The sequence below is a fragment of the Lissotriton vulgaris genome, chromosome 8 (assembly GCF_964263255.1).
Source record: "Lissotriton vulgaris chromosome 8, aLisVul1.2, whole genome shotgun sequence".
Classification (NCBI taxonomy): domain Eukaryota; kingdom Metazoa; phylum Chordata; class Amphibia; order Caudata; family Salamandridae; genus Lissotriton; species Lissotriton vulgaris.
Genome location: NC_141696.1, coordinates 623,514,169 through 623,531,912, shown reverse-complemented (window position 1 = coordinate 623,531,912; position 17,744 = coordinate 623,514,169). Strand labels below are relative to the sequence as shown.

The window sequence follows — 17,744 nt, the reverse complement described above, 5'->3', positions numbered from 1 at the left end:
TTTCCTGCTAAATCTTGAATAAATTAACAAAATTCCAAACGAACATGAGATCTTTATGTGTATCGAGATAAAGGAAAGACTTTTTTGCATGCCTTACACTTTAGCTCGACTCAGACACAAAATTAGCTGTAACAGTATGCTGGGTGTAAGATAATATCAGCAGAAGTATGGTCCTGGGGACTTTTAAAATAGCATCAACAGCAAAACTCTGCGGTTTTGAAGTTATTCTGCATGATGCAAATATTAAAAAGGATACTTTGGGGCTGATTGCAATGGCATCGTAGCAGTGTTAGGGCCCGCTCGCCAGACATGCGGCGGTCCCACCACTGCGATTAGGATGCGCCCGCCATAATGGCGGACGCATCCAGGGCTTTTAGCATTGGGGACGCTGCTGCTAGCTGCAGCACCCTACATAATGTTAAAAGTGCTTGCACTGCATTTCCCTGCACTACGTGGCAGGCAGCACGCGGTGCCTGCCACTTGTTGCATGGAAATGTTGGGAGGTACAATGGGTACCCCCCAGTGCAGCAACAGCCCCCATACAAGAGGGGCCTGCAACAGGCCCCCAACCTCAATCTCTGCCAGCCTTTCCATGGCAGTGATGCTGCCATGGAAAGGCCTTTCCTATGCCCACACCCTAATTTGGTGGACGGTGCCGCTAGGCACTGCCAGCATTTTAGGGGCCCTGCACCATCCGCCAGGCAATCAGTGCGATTGCCTTTGGCAGTGAAGCAGCGGATGGACTTTGCTTTCTTTTCCCTGCAAAAGGATGAAGTCTATGCAGGTGAAAAATAACAATTAAGAAACAAATGTAGAATTAGAAAATGCTAAACCCTTCTCAGTCACTTCTGGCAAATATTCTACTAACCTGAAATGTGGTAGATAATGAAGCATTAGTTGTATCCAGTAGGTTGAGGGTGAAGTCATCAGTTACTATAACTTCGTAGACATAGTGCTGGTAAACTAAATCCTCAAGCCGTAAGTTTTCTTTTTGATCATCATCTTGTACTTTCAAATAAGCATTGATCATAAGGATAGAAGAGAATTTATTGAAAAATAGGTAGTGATTTCAAATTACTAGGTGTAAGGATGCGCAAGACTGCTTTAGAGGGATGATGTTGATTTCTCTTGGTGTAGGGACGTATATTGACAGACCACCTGATTGTCTTCCAAACTTGCTAGACTGAGCTATAGGAACAAAAGCTTCCTGACTGGACCGGAGAAGTGGTCCAAGTTTCCTGTAGGCATAAAATGTCCCATTGGGAAAGAAAAGTCAATGAGGAGTCATTGTCTGTTAGTTTTCTTAATCCTGCAACATCCCATGAGATTATGGTGCGAGAAGTGGTAGTTAATTGTTTCCCTAAAGTTCGATCTTGACTTGGGTAGATGGGCTTTCCTGTTGCCCCCTAATGTGGACAGCAACCAGCTTTAGGCCTTTTCATTATCCATTACTTTTGATGGGAAGATAATGTGGTACAATGTCTGCTGTTGGCCTTACATAATATTATGCAGAGTGAATATCTACAAATAAGAAAATGATCAGAGAGCCCCCACACACTAATAATAATGGTTTTGGGACATATAGTAGGAACTGGATCAGGTGATGCCTTAGATACGGATGCTTCATATTACTCTAACTCATTCCTTTGCACTTTAATGCCTCATTGATTGAAAGTAACATTATGTGAGTACCAGCTCAGTTTTCAAGTGATTAGGGTAGCGTTTGCTCCAGGTTTGATTGAATAGATACGGAATGTATCCTTTTAATGAGCATGGCTAAGCAACATGGCAGACAGGATGTGGGCCTCTGAACTCCGGCTAGTTTTTCACCCAAATCCTGTTTCATCCTACATAATTCTGCTCCTAGGCAGCCCAACACAACCATTCTGGTGAGCTGAAAATCAAGGAGTGACTGCCTGCAGGGGTCCCAGACTGAGTGAGGGGAGAGGGTTGCGTGGCTATGGACCCAAAGCCTGCGATGAGAGGATGAGCCGCAGCCTCTTGTGGCTGCAGTTACACGCCGGTGGGCCATGCTGTGGATGCATCTGAGTGGATTGGAGTTAGATAATTCTCCACGGGTCCCAGAGGCCGCCCGAGGGCACAGTCAGTGCAGCGCATGGAGGTGTTGTGGAGTTTGTGGAAACCCCCTCCCCGGGGTCTACCGGGAAGCCCGGGACCAGAGCGGTGGCATACCACAAATGCTCTCCTGTGTGGTGAGTTACCCACCCCACCATCAGAGTTGAAGCAACACCCAACACAGGGATGCGGGGCACCACCTGGGGGTTAGCAAGCTTGCCATCAACGCCCCAGGTGCTCTTAGGAGGCTGTCTGGGGCCGGCTGTGAAGGACGCCACAAAACCTGATTGCAAAGGCAGGCGATTAGTAGATCAATGGAAGTATTGAGGAGCCCGTTGGGGATACCAGAACTGCCCTGCGCTTTGTTGAGGTACCCTCAAGCTGCCCTGGTGTCCCTGAGTGCTCACATTAACTCTGGGCCTACCCAGTGCCCTTGGAGGTTCTTCTGGGGAGGTTCACAGGAGTGGGCGTGTGCTGCAGCCTTGCCTGGCACTGAACTGGCCTCATGGTGGCACGCAATTGTCCCACCCTAAAGACCACCTGAGTGGATGCTCAGAGCTGTTGGCGTCATGGAAGTGGGAGTGGTGAGGGCAGTACAAAGCTAAAGGTGGCCGAGTGGTGAGAGGTGCTGTCACAGTAGGTTGCTAGGAGGGTGGGAGACCGCTCCCCTCCGTATAACATGGGTAAATACAAAACTGCACACTCGAACCCGGTGATCACCATCACCTAATATACCACACCCCTGCAACCTCCCCAAACAATAATGTGACAAAGTGGACTGCGCGATGTGGCGGATGAGCTGAAGGAAGATGCAGAGACCTCCCGGGCTGATCAAAGCTCCAGAACCGCACTTAAACATAAAATAGGGACTTAGTGATTTATTTATGTTAATCTGCTGCGACCAGACATACGGAAAATTGCAGACAAGGTCTGGAGAAAGGAAGGTACAATAACAGACCTGCAAGGAGAGGTGGTAGTGCTGAAGCGTCAAGCGGCGCAGATGACTACGGCCACGAAGGAGCTAGAACCATGTGTGGAGGATGGGAGGGCTGCTCTTGGAGCAGCAACATCCGAGTCATGGCCTTTCCTGAAAGATCAGAAGTGGGCTCTACTGAAAATTTTCTGGAAAACTGGGAGTGTACAGAACTCAAGCCACTGGGACTCTGAATTCTTCGTGGTGGAAAGGACCCATAGCCTCACTGTGGGCCATAATTGCCAAGATCCTCAACTACTGCAACAGCAACTGTATCCTCCATGTGGGCCACAAACAGCAGGCCCCACACTTTGGTAACAGCAAGAGCACCATATATCCGGACTACACTGATCAAGTACAGGAGCAGCGCAAATCGTTTCTCAGCGTCAAACAGAAACTGAGGGTGCACCAACTTCAAGAAATGTGGGTGTACCCGGCTAAACGAAAAAGTCCTAACACAAGGGAAAGCACACCTTTTTGAGAGCCCAGAGGAAGTGTGGAAACCGCTGGAGACGATACCACAATACTTTGGCCACAGCCAAAAACTTACTTGGGGTACCCGTGCCGGGAGAGGGTCCAGCTGCGGCATTCTGTTGAGGAAGAACACCATGCCACAAAGAGACTGAAGGGTCACAGTTTGGGAGTACGGTACTATGCAACTCTGTACAGTAGAGACCAGAGGGGTAGAGGATGCCAACATGTTGCCAGCAGCTGCTGGAACTGAATCAAGGGCCCAGAGCCCATTGCAGGGGCATGGCAGAAACACTGGTTGCCCTGGAGGTGGGAAGTGGTGATGGACAAGAGAGAAAGTGAATACTCATACTCCCCTACTGATGCGTTGGTGACATGTGTGAGGTGGGCATTGATAGTAACAAGGTTGAACTATGTTTGTCTGTGGGGAGGGGTTATTGTGAATTGCACGTTTTTGATGTACCATTGGCAGCAGTTAGTAGGCTTCACTGCATGGCGGGTGGTTTGAAAGCAACTATTACATAACACATATGATGGTGGTGGGCTAACATTAGACTCCTGACCTGGAACATAAAAGGGTTAGGGACCCACACTAAGCGGTATAGGGTATTCAGCTTCTTAAAACAGCACAGAATCTCCATAGCCTGTTTGCAGGAAACACACCAAGATGATTTAGACTGGCAAGAAATGACAAGGGCAAGTATTCCACTCTTCGTACTCCACTTACGCCAGGGTCACACTAATCTAGGTAATGCCCAATGTCTGGTTCTCCCCCACGTATAGGGAGGCTGATGATGGTGATCAAATTGTACTGTTGTGGGGGACCCTGGACGGAAGTGACCTGAGTATCTTAAAACACCTATGCCCTTAATAATGATGGCCTAGCATTCTTTCACAACATGCAAGACCTGCTACTTCATGATGTAGACGCCTCTCCTGTGGCTGGGAGAAATTAGTTGCATTCTAGATGCTAAACTGGGCAGGACACCTCCTAGGATGGGCACCAAGCCTTTAATGACCACTGCACTTTGTAACATGATGCAAAATCTGGTATTTGTGGATATCTGCCAGATGAGCTATCCAGCGCATCAGGTATGCAGTTATATATCTGTTAGTCAGCCATGCACAATACATATAGTACACTGGACAAGATATTAGTAATGGGATTCCTGTGGCCGGAGTACATCGAGGTGGCCCACCTGGCACGATTCCTATCAGATCACTCCCCTGTGAGCTGTGCCCTGCACTGGGGTGACTATGGGTGGGAGGCTCGGTCTTGGGGGATGTCAGCTGATATCCTGGAAGACCCAGTCGGGAGAGAGGTGCTTTCACAGGCGCTGTTGGATTATATGTTGGTCAACTGGAGTACCGCATCCAGTAGAGCCACTGAGTGGAAAACACTAAAAGCGGTCATGAAGGGCCAGTGCATGGGTTTAACCTGCAGAGTGCATCGACAGCTCCAGTGGTAGCTTGACAGGGAGGAGGTGGCGATGACCACATTGCAGGCTGGGGAGCAGTCTCACCCTGATGTCTGCTGCAGAGAGCAGGCAGAACATTTACGTATAGTGGAGGTCTGGCATCGTCTGCACAAATACATGCTTAAGCAATACAGGTAGAGGCTACACAGAAAGGGGGATGTCAGGTCGGCTGCTGGCTTGGATACTTCTTAGGGAGCATCCGCTGCCTTTAACCAAACACTTGACAGTGGTGGATAGCACCAAGGTTGCCACTGGAGCTAGGATAGTTGACGTTTTTCAGCAGCATCTGCAGCGAATATATTCCATGGACTCTGCCATAACTTCCAACCGCTTTATCCTATTCCTGGAGGGACTGGACCTTCCATGGCTTGCGCTACCAGTCACCAAAGCCCTCGATGCCCCTGTTGGGCTGGAGGAGCTGTACACAGCACTGAGTATGTTGCTGTGAGCCAAGGCGCCAGGCAGTGATGGCTTTCTGCCTTCCGCACCGGAACGGCCCAACCTCCCCAACATGGCAGACAAAGTGATCCAGACCCGAAGCGGACCCGGCAGTCTAGACTGCTACACCGGAATCCACATGCCGGCAAACAACAAGCGGTGGAGGTGGGCGAAAAGGCCTGTTTTAAGCTGAAGACTGCTTTCACTTGTGGTGTGGAGCAAGGGAGACCCACGTACACAGATCCAGAAGAAGAGGAGAACGAGCCCGGCATCCAGTGGGGAAGAGTTCCGGAGACATCGCAAACCAGGAACCCGTCTCAAAGCGAGGAGGAAAATTGCAACGTTGTTTGCTCTTGGAGCAGTGCCCCCAAGTCCGCTACTCCAGTAAGGGAAACAGAGGCTATGGCTTCCTTTTCCCGAGGTCAAGGAGGGCTGTGGGTTCAGGCAAGTGCCTGGTTTATTTTCATTTCCGGGCTGGTGGGCGGGATTATGGGGCACCAAACTGTAAAGCACCTCAACCCTTCCTCAAACTTAGGCACTTCACGGGAGTAGGGAACAGTCGATGGGAGCACTATCCCCCTATATATAACGCCAGGATGACGGCCTGACTCTTTACTTTTGTGGGGTTTTTCGGTTCTCTTTCACAGATACAGACAAAGCCCTGCTGCAAGCCGACCCAGACCTGGGATACGGCAAGCAAAGGATAACCTAGGACGTTGACGGCATCACTAACCGAAGCCCTATTTTCATTTCCTTTATCCCTTTATTGCCTTTCTCAAAATACCCTACCCTCCCAACCTGAGAGGAAAATATATACCTTCAGAAGTATTGGGAATATTAACAATTGAGGATTAGCAATAAAGACGAAACCCTCTCCTATACTCGTCATCCTTTTTTGTGTCTACTTGAGTGGAAGGGACGGTGGGCAGCCGACACAGACTGACTTCCCACACTGCCCTAGTTCTATCAGATGTTCTCCGCAAAGGTCACGCAAGGTCTTCTGGGGTCCTCTTGGAGACTTGTGAGAGTGGAATCCTGCCCCCATCAATAAAGGAAGGAGAGATCTGCATGTTCCTTAAACCGGGCGGTGTCGAGACCGACCCAGCCGCTTATAGGCCACTCACCATGATTAATGGGGATGTGAAAATATTGTGTAAGCTGCTTACCAACCACCTGGTGCCCCATATGAAACAGTTGGTGCATGAAGATCAGTGTTGGTTCATCTCTGGATGCAACACCAGTATGATTCTCAGACGTTTCACTCATGTCGTATATTAGGTGGGGCACCGGGACGAGGAGCTGGCAACCTTCAACACTATGGATTGGGGCTACCTGCTTGAAGTGCTAAGAGTTATGGGTCTAGGCCCACAATACCGGGGGTGGGTGCCGTTACTTTACACTAATCCCAACGCTAGAGTGAATGCAGGGTGAAGCCGCTAGGAGGTATGGACTTTGGAGAAGAGGACACAGCAGGGTTGCCCTCTGTCGCCCTACCTGTTTGCGTTAGCAATAGAACCCCTGGTGATCTGGGCACGTCCTATGTTGTGGGATTGAGGTATATGGTTGGATGACACTTCCCACATCATCTCGCTCTTCGCAGACGACAAGCTTTTCTATGTGGCCACTTCATGTATAGCGCTGCCCATATTGTTGCAACTCCTGGATGACTTTGGGAATCTGTCTGGCCTCTGTCTCACGAAAATAAGTCCTTGTGTCCTTGCTTTTTCCCTTGGCAGTGTTGCTCCCCACACCATTAAACCACCTTCTAAACCTGAGCCTGCGTGGTAATGCGCATACTTTCAATATCTGGGATACAGGTAGCCCACACAGAGGCACAGCAGCTGCGCCCTAATGTGGACAAGGTAGTTGATCCCCTATGGAAATTGGTGGCCTTCTGGAACACATTGCCACTGTCATTAATGGGCAGACTGGCAGTGCCCAAAATGGTGTTTTTACCACTGTTCCTGTATACATTGCAGAACTTGCTCTTCCTCATGCCCCAGAAAGTCTATAAGCTATTGAACTCTGTACTTATATCCTTTTTATGGCCAGGCTGCTGCAGCAGAGTGGCCCTGGCTACATTGACCCAATGGTAAAAGGGAGGGGAATTGATGGGGCGTGGCTGCATGAGCAATGGAGACGGATGCACTCGTCTAGAGCTCCATCGACGGCTCCCCTTCCCCACCACATATCTCCAAATATACACAATCTCCAGGGCCGGACACACCTCTGGCTAAGCCTGTTGCTGACCCGGTCGACACCGCGAAACACGCTGCAGCAACAGGTGCAGCGGTCCGCATCCGAGCCTTCCTGACTCAGGGGAAGCGATCGAGCCACTGCCATCCCGGGGGAGCCCATCACGCTAGACCGAGGACACGCCCCGCCCACCAGGACATTAGGGGTCAGCCGCACACGCATCCGCAAATCCTTTTGCATGAGCAGCTGAGCACACCAGTGCGGGGAGCGGCACTGCTTAAAACCGACTGAAATGAACTGCGGCACCCGATAGGCGAGTGGAGGCGACTGGCAGTGAGGCAGACTGCTAACAGTGCAGTGGTACACATCAATCAATCAATCAATCAATCAATGAACTTGTAAAGCACACTACTTACTCGTGAGGGTTTCAAGGCGCTGAGGGGAGGGGGTGCTGCTACTGCTCGAAGAGCCAGGTCTTGAGGAGCTTTCTGAAGGTGAGCAGGTCTTGGGTCAGTCGCAGATGGGTGTGGAGGGTGTTCCAGGTTTTGGCGGCGAGAAAGGAGAAGGATCTGCTGCCGGAAGTTGTTCGTTGGATGCGCGGGACGGCGGCGAGGCTGGTGGAGCGGAGCTGGCGGGGGGGGGGGGGGTGGGTGTAGAAGTTGAGTCTTTTGTTCCGGTAGGCTGGTCCGGCGTTGTGGAGTGCTTTGTGTGCGTGGGTGAGGAGTTTGAAGTGGATCCTCTTGTTGACGGAGAGCCTGTGCAAGTCTCTTATGTGGGAGGTGATGTGGCTGCGGTGGGGAGCGTTGTGGATCAGGCGGGCAGAGTCATTTTGGATGCGTTGTAGTCGTTGCAGGTGTTTGGCCGGGATTCCTGTGTAGAGTGCATTGCCGTAGTCCAGCCTGCTGCTGACGAGGGCTTGGGTCAGCGTTCTTCTAGTTTCGGTCGGGATCCACTTGTAGATTCTGCGAAGCATGCAGAGGGTGTTGTAGCAGGAGGAGGAGATGGCGTTGACCTGCTTTGACATGGAGAGGGAGGAGTCGAGGATGAATCCTAGGTTGCGTGCATGGTCCGTGGGTGTTGGACCTTTTCCCAGTGTGGTCGGCCACCAGGAGTCGTCCCAGGCGGAGGGGGTGGCGCCGAGGATGAGGACTTCTGTTTTGTCCGAGTTCAGCTTCAGGCGGCTGCTCCTCATCCACTCGGCGACGGCCTTCATTCCCTCGTGGAGGTTGGTTTTGGCGGTGTGTGGGTCCTTGGTGAGGGAGAGGATGTCGTTGGCGTAGGAGATGATGTTCAAGTTGTGCTGGCGGGCCACTTGTGCGAGGGGAGCCATGTAGACGTTGAACAGGGTCAGGCTGAGGGATGAGCCCTGGGGTACGCCGCAGATGATGTCAGTGGCTTTGGATCGGAAGGGTGGGAGGCAGACTCTCTGGGTTCTGCCAGAGAGGAAGGACGTGGTCCAGTCCGGGACCTTCTTCTGGATTCCGTCTTCTTGGAGGCGTGTTCTTAGTGTACGGTGGCAGACTGTGTCGAAGGCGGCTGACAGGTCCAGGAGGATAAGGGCTGAAGTTTCGCCGTTGTCTAGTTGGTGCCTGATGTGGCTGCGATGAGGGCTGTCTCAGTGCTGTGGTTTCATCTGAATCTGGACTGGGATGGGTCTAGGAGGTTGTTGTCCTCGAGGTGGCGGGTCAGCTGCATGGTGATTTTCTCGATGCCTTCACCGGGAAGGGGAGAAGGGAGATAGACCAGAAGTTCTGAGGTCATTGGGGTCCACCTTGGGCTTCTTGAGGAGGGCATTGATTTTGGTGTGCTTCCAGCTTTCCGGGAAAGTTACTGTGTTGAAGGAGACGTTGATGACCTTCCGTAGTTGGGGTGCGATGGTTGCGTCAGCTTTGTTGAAGACGTGGTGTGGGCAGGGGTCTGTCGGGGATCCTGAGTGGATTGAGTTCATGCCACTGGAGACATGCTGAACTCTGTCCTAGACGTAAGAAAGGTAGCACCTACCAGGCGCTCGTTTCAGGGAATGGAAAACCAAAGAATAAAGCGCTCACCATGCGCTTTTCTTTCAGGCAAAAGCAAATCCCAAATGGCACGTTCTCCACGCTCTTATTACAGGTGACTGGAGACGCTGGATTCATAAAGTCCCAAGGCCACTTCTGGGCAAACACCGGTTCCAGAAGAGCAGCTGTGGGCACGAGAGCAGAGAACAAGCAGCAGATTAGCACACCAAGGTCCTTGCAGAAAAGTGGCAATACTTCTTGCAGGCACAGCAGACCACAGGTCAGCAAAACAAACAATTCAGGCCAAATGTGGTTCCTCCTGGCAGCATAACATTTCCTTCTGGTAATGTGCAGTTGGAAGAGCTAGCAGTGCCTGGTTACAAGTCCATGCAGTGTCTGAAAACATAATGCCAGGGCCCCTGTACCTATACTAAAAATGTATTTGATCTGGGGGAACTTAAGATAAACCTTAGAAGTGCACAACACCCCCTTTCAACTCAGCCCTGGCTCCAGTTGTAGAGTAGGGGGTAAATGAGTCCTCTGTGTGAGGTCAGGACACAGCCTATACAAATGTAAGTGTGGCCCGCCTAGCTCTCTCCCAGCCCAGGAAGGCCATTCAGTATGCAGATGCAACCTTGTTACAACCATCCATTCCTGTGTGATGACTGTCTAGAATATATACACAAAGCGTAGCCTAGACATGGATTGAAGTCAGACTGCAAAGCACATAGAGTCATAAGTACAGAGAAATGCCAACTTTTTAAAAGTGGCATTTCTACAATAGTAATAAGAATTCCACCTACACTAATAATCAGGATTGATCACCACTATTTCAAACATACCCAACATGACTAGGCTACTCCTTCTAGATCAGGAATTATCACGTAAGTACCTTTAAGGGAAATTCCAATGTTAGCCTATAAGAGAGGTAGGCCTCACAGCAGTGAGAAATCAAATAGGCTGTTTGTCACTACCAGGATATGCCACACAATAAAGGCACATGTCCTTCTTTTTACCTACACAGCACCCTGCCCACTGGGCTACCTAGGGCCTGTCCTAGTGGTGACCTATATGTAGGAAAATGGGAGTTTCAGGCTTGACAAGTAGCTTTAACTGGCAAGTCAATGTGGCAGTAAACTGTGAACACAGGTCCTGCAGGGGCAGGCCTACGACTGGTTTGAAAGGCTACTTCTGTGGGTGGCGCAAGCAGGGCTGCAGGTCCACTATTAGCAGTAATTTACAGGCCCTAGCTATTTGGGATACCACTTTACAAGGGACGTATAGGTAAATTAAATATGCCAAACATGTGTAAACCAATAATACCATATTTAAAGGAGAGAGCACATGCGCTGCAGCACTGATTAGCAGTGGTAAAGTGCCCAGAGTCCGAAAGCCAACAAAAGGAAGATCAGAAAAATACAGGAGGAAGGCAAAAAGTTTGGGAATAACCCTGCAAAAACTGCCAGGTCCCACAGGTCAATTACCCAGGCAGATCTGACTGCTCTAATAGCAGCCCACTGAGCTCCCAGAGTAGAGCCAGTATGTCTTTTCTCAAATTCTTCCCCCAAAAATGTAAGGATAAAGTTAAAAGGACAGTCCAAGGGAGAAGGGTTCACTAAAGAACATCACCTCTGAAAACTACCCCAGTGCTGACCATACATCTTTAGAGTAGAAGTCTTCCTAGACTGCTGAATGGCAACAGCTAAATGCCTAGACAATCCATTTTCTGCTATCCCCTCATTTCAACCTCCACACCGAAAGGCAGAGATTCTGAAGTGAGAGAACATGCAACACCTGCAGAGGAGAGGGGACAATAGGAAAAAACCAAGGACCCTGAACCAGAAGGGAATTGTTAAGAGGAAACCATAACCAATGATGGCAAAACCGAACCACAATCATGTCTCTGAACTCCCCCATCAGTCTCCCCAGAAGCTTGGGAGTCAGAGAAATGGAAGGTAAGGCATACAGAAGAGACCATGGTCAAAGGGACAGCAAAGCATCCTCCACCCAATCACCCTCCTGAGGAACTTGTGTGTAAAAGCGGGGAACTTGGGCATTGATGTGGAAGGCAAACAGCTCAAGACTTGGCTTCGCAAACCTGGCATAAATCTGGAGAAAGGTCCCCCTTACAAGACATCTCTTGAGATGAAGGAAACACCATGCTGATGGAATATGCCACCATATTTTCCACCTTCCCCGTTTGTGAACTGCACAAAGAGAGACCAGGTGACTCTCTGCCCAACCAAACAACTAGGCTGCAACACGATTCAGGGACTCTTTCCCATAAATGTAGTCTCAACAGAAGATTTATCTGTGAGTATGCAAAATTTCCCTTTATGTGTCTAATCCAAAGTTAATACTGCTTGATTTCCTGCCTCCCAAATGCTCTATTTCTACTCTAGTGCACTTATGTTAATCCTTAATATTCTTATATGTCCTAGACTTAATCATTATTTCTCTTCCTGTCTTTGACGACATTTTGAAATCTTTTCTTAAAATCCGTCAAAATGCAAGGCAAATTATTTCAGTGAGCATAAGCAGTGTCTAATGCCATTGTGGGTTTATAGAACCTTGTATTAATCCCTATCTCTTTATCATCAGGGCAATGATTCAAATGCTCAAGTATGGGAACTTCTGAAAAAACTAAATCATAATTCAAAAAATAATTCTGAAAATGACCATGTCCATAAAAAATACTCAGCAAAAGGCTATAAGAAACACAATACGTCAAAGGATATGATAGTGCATAATATACTCTCCAGGAGATGCAGGTAATCTTGTACAGACGTAGCAATCCCTTGCATTCATAGGGTCAATATATTCATAAAGCAATTTAAAATAAACATCTGAGGAAAATTTTGCTCTTGATGAATCTACATGCAATTCTTAAGCAGTCAATGACTGCAAACTGCCATCAGCAGGAAGTTGGGTTTTGGGATTACCTGTTGGCTTAGTCTTCACTAAACTAGAAGGTGCGGCAAATAAAATAAAACAACTAGTACTGTAACTACAGCTAGTAACACACTTACTAATATGTATCTACGCCTACTATGGTTGTTAGTTTCCATAATTTCTTTAGAATCAGACCATTGAGTGGAAAATAGCAGAAGCAGAATCTTCTTTTGTCAGTTTGCACCTATGCAAATGGCTAACATAGTTCAACAATGTGAAATTATTTACAACATCTGTGAGTCTTCCGTAGCCCTACTCCGTGTTCTAAATGACACCCTATTAAAAATGGGGGTCTCTAGTTGGCAAGGGCTTGCACCTTTGTCCAAGTCGGGACCCTTCTTCCTAGTCAGGATAAGGGAGTTACACCCCTGCTCACCCCCTTGGTAGCTTGGCACAAGCAGTCTGGCTTATCTTAGAGGCAGTGTGTAAAGCATTTGCACATAGCCAACAGTAATACAATGTAAGCACTACAAAAGGACACTACACCATTTTAGAAAAATAGCCACTATTTTTATATTCTTAAAATAAGACCAAATATGATAAAAATCCACAAAACAGTACGTTAGAAATAGTTAATTTGCAAGATGTCTTTGAATTGCAAAAATACATTGACAACACAGTTAGTACGAGTCGGTAGCTCGGTGTGAGCCTACAGCGATGCTGAAAACAACAAAGTCTCACAGTTCCTGCTGACCGCTTTGGTACGGGCCAGCAACAGTGTGAACAGACTCGTTAACAGTACCTTTTCTTAGGGCGGCTCACAAGGAGGTGCAAGTTGGTCTTGGCATCCGTCGCGGTTGTGATGCAAAGTGGAAATGGTGCAAGGGGCGGTGTCCTCTCGATGTGGTGCAAGCAGCGGCTCGGTGATGATTGTCCAGAAGGCGACGGTGAGACCAAGGCTGGCGGTGCAGGGCGAGACGGTGCTCGATGCGGTGCTGGCAGGTTGCGGTGCAGGTGACAGAGCTGGTCGTGGCGTCTGTCGCGGTTACGGTGCAATGTGGACGATCGTGCAGACGGTGTCGGTGAGACCAAGGCTTGCGGTGCAGGGTGAGATGGTGCTTGATGCGGGGCTAGCAGGTTGGGATGCAAGCGACAGAGCTGGTTGGCGGGAAGTGGCACTGGCCGAGCTGGACAGCTGTGCGTGATGAGGTGGTCACGGGTGTCGAGACAGCGCCGTCCGTTTCGGTGAGACCAGGTCAGCGAAGTGAAACGAGCCGGTGCGGGCTACAGTGTTCCCTCGATGCGGTGCAGGCAGCAGCTCGGTGATGATTGTGCAGACCGCGTCGGTGAGACCAAGGCTTGCGGTGCAGGGCGAGACAGTGCGGTCTGCGGTGCCTTCAGGACACAAGGCCAGTGACGGAGTCGATGACAGTCGGTCGTGGTTCCCTCTTCTCTGTGGCAACTGAAACTGCGGTTCCAGGAACGGTACCCAGTGGTTGGTGAAGTCTTTGCAGTCCCTGAGACTTCTTAACAGGAGGCCAGCTCGTTGTCAGGCCCTTTGTAGATACTCAGCACAAGTAGAGAAAGTTCAGTCCAGTCCTTTCACTGCACAAAGCAGAAGCAGCAGCTGCAGGCCAACCCAACAAAGCAACAACACAGCAAAGGGGCAGTACTCCTCCTAGCTGCTCTTCCAGCTCTTCTTCTTGGCAGGTTCCTTGATTCCCGCGAGTTCTAAAGTCTTGGGGTCTGTTCCCCATTATTTTTACCAGCAATACCTTTGTCCTCTGAAGGCAGAGGGGCCTGGACCGAGTTCAAGCCAGTGTTGGGTGCATCCTGCCAGTGGGTACCTTCTTCCTTTGTCAGTGTGGGCCAGGGTCCTCAGACGCACCATAGGAGGTGGAGCCAGCATTGTGGAAGGCAGGCACAGTGCTATTCAGGCCCAGGTGCTACTCCTCCCACCCATCTACATGCAGATAGGTCTATTCAGCCCTGTGCTGACTCACCCTGTCTCCTGGAGTCTACCCCAGCCCCTGTCACTCACAAACCAGACAGACAATACACAAGCTAGCAGAGGTAGGCTGATGGCTAGATCAGAAAATACCCACTTTCTAAAAGTGGAGTTTTCAAACACAGAATGTTAAAACCAACTTCACTAAAAGATGTATTTTATCATTCTGAGTTCATGCATACTAAACTCAAATTTCTACCATGTTTCCTGGTTCAGTTAGCATTAAAGGATGTTATAATCAAATGCCCATCCTGGCCTATGTGGAACAGGTAGCCTTGCAATAGTGGAAAACAAGTAGGCTGTAATTCACTATCAGGACATGCCACACACCAGGACATGTTCTATCTTTCTCATACAATGCACCCTGCCCAGGGGGGTACCTTGGGCCTACCTTAGGGCTGACTCACATGTAGAAAAGGGAAGGTTTAGGGACTTGCAAGTGTGGGCACTTGCCAAGTCGACATGGCAGCCCCAGGCTGCGCACAGGCCCTGCAATGGCAGGCCAGAGTTACACTTTACAGGCTGTCTGCATGGTGGGACAATCCAGTGAATCAGCCCACCAACAGCCTTTGATTTATAGGCCCTGGCACTCGCAGTGCACTTTACTAGGGACTGCCACATAAATCAAATAGGCCAATCATGGAAACATCAATCCATAACATATTTTATACAGGATCACTTTCACTTTACCACTGGACAGCAATGAGGAAAGTGCACATAATCCTTACACCAGCAAAAACAGAGTAAAAAACAGGAGGTCATAAAGCAAAAACTCAGGGGAAACACGCCAAAAGATGCCCAGTCTAAAACACCCTTACCCTCCTTTAGCAGCCCTGTGTCTTGGTAACCTTAAAAGTAGAAATAAAGCCAATGATAATTCATGTCAGTCTGTGGCAAAGTAAAGTCAAAACACAGTCCAGCCACAAGTATGTATTCACAGAGGTTCAGCCGAAATTACACTTTGATCCTACAGGTCCCAAAGATCTCTTTTCTTTTCATTTGTGGCAAAGTATGTCCATTCAGGGGATGAGTAACTTCGACAGGGCGCTCTAACTCTTTTTGATCTCCTGAGTGTAAGCCCTTCACCTTCACTGCCACTCAGGTCAGAATCCTCAGTATCCTTTGGAATAGTTGGTGGCACACGTACCTCAGGCAAACTCTCTCTCTGGCCTTTAATGCCAACATTCTTCAGCTTCTGCTCAAGTTGCTACAGCACTAAGCCCATTGTCAGGATCTGAATCTGGTTCAGACAACACCACAGGACGAGATCCGCCAGTCTCTACTTTGATTGTCGACTCATCAAGACTCTCCTCAGGCCGAACATGTGCTGTTTCAAGCTCTTGTTGGTCACCTACAGCTTGTCTAACCTGCTTCTTATTTGTCTCTGCTACAACTGGTGTTTCTGAGAGAGGTGCTGTCAAATCATCAAGGGGACATGACTCTGCAAGTATGAGCGGCATAAATCCAGTCCGCGGCAATTGACAGCAGTATTTGTTACCAAAATTACTTGGTAAGGGCCATTCCAGTGAGGTTCCAGGCATGTTTTTCGAACATGTTTCATCACCAGGACTCAGTTGGCAGGACTCAGGTCATGGCACTGCTCCTGATGAGGCAGTGCTGTGGCGGCTCTAACCTGGTGAGACGCAGAATGCACCACGTCAACCAGTCCTTTGCAGTAATCAGGAATCATATCATCTGTAATATTCACAAACTTTTTTGCAGGTACAGTTGACAGTCTCATTGCCCTGCCCATCATGATTTCCTAAGGGTACAATGCTGTCTTCCAATCGGGAGCACTGCGGAGACTCATCTACACAAGAGGCAAAGCATTGGGCCATTTCAAAGACGTTGAAGAACACTCTTTAGCTAGCCTGCATTTAAGAGTTCCATTTTTTACACAATTCCTGAAGCCTTAGGTCGATAACTGCAATGTAGTATTTTCTCCACTTGTAATGCTGCACACAACATTTGTAGGACCTCATTACTGAAATGAGTCCCTCAGTGTGACTCCAATGAAGTCGGGAAACAGAACCGTGGTATGAGCTCCCTCAAGAACAACTTAGTCACTGTGTGACTGTCATTTCTTCTGGTTGGGTAGGTTTCAACCCAACGCGAGAAGATACACACAATCACTAGGACGTAGCTCATCCCGTTGCATGCAGGCATTTCAATAAAGTCCAACTGCATTCTATTAAAAGGAACACCTGATCTTCCTATGTGGCTCAGTGTCACTGCTGTGTTTTTTCCCTACGTTCATCTGTTGGCACACAACACACCTGTAACACAACCCTTCAGCCATCAATCTGAATCTGGGGTTAAATCATGTCTGCTGAAGCTGTTTGACCATAGTGTCCCTACCTATATGAATGAATTAATGAATGAATTAATTAATTAATTAAATAATCAATTAATTATTTAATTAATGAAATGTGACTTATAAAGCACACTGCTACTCCATGGAGTGTCCCTTCTCTGAACTTCCAGTCATCCATGAAGTGCATTGAGATCAACTAATCATGTTGGAAGAGCCAGGTCTTCAGCTTTTTCTTTAAAAAGCTGTTAGCAGCTACAGAGGGTAGCTCAAAAGGAATGTTTGTTACAAGCCACTGGCCCGAGGTAGGAGAATTTCCTTCCTCTCATTCTCATGTGAAAAATCTTAGGGATCCTTGCGAGAAGCCAGGGGCAAACTGCAAATTTCTGGAGGGGGCAGAGAAACTAATTCTGACCCTAAGACAGCTTGCGCCTGAATTGTGCTTTCTCTCTGGATCTGGACAACGTTCTGAAGAGAATTCTCTTCTTTATTGGAAGCCAGTGGAGAACATGCAAGTGTGGGGACGTGTGTTCATGGGGACAGGCTAAGTAGAATGCAGACTGCCGTATTTTGGACCAGTTGAAGTTTGTTAAGCAGATAGTCCTGGGGTCCCAGATATAGGGCATTGCCATAGTACATCCTTGATGTTATGAATGCCTGGATGACTGCCTTTCTTGCAGACAAGGATAGAAAGTGCAAAAAATGTTTTAATGTCTGTAGACACCCAAAACATGTTCTGATCAATGACAATCTTCAAATGTAATGCCCAAATTATTTTTAAAAATATATATTTATTACGATGATACATTTTCCATAGTACAGCTTACACAAAACGCTGTGTTGTACATTAAACATGATTGTAGATAAAATGCATTTTTTTCTTATTTTGTTACCCCTACAACAT

The 17,744-nt window shown here is 48.5% G+C and overlaps 1 protein-coding gene across 3 annotated transcripts in view; it reads left to right on the top strand.

Annotated features, from left to right (window-relative positions):
* Positions 1 to 17,744, top strand: part of ADGRG7 (adhesion G protein-coupled receptor G7) — a 1,328,771-nt gene that overhangs the window by 556,036 nt on the left and 754,991 nt on the right. The window lies entirely within an intron of this gene.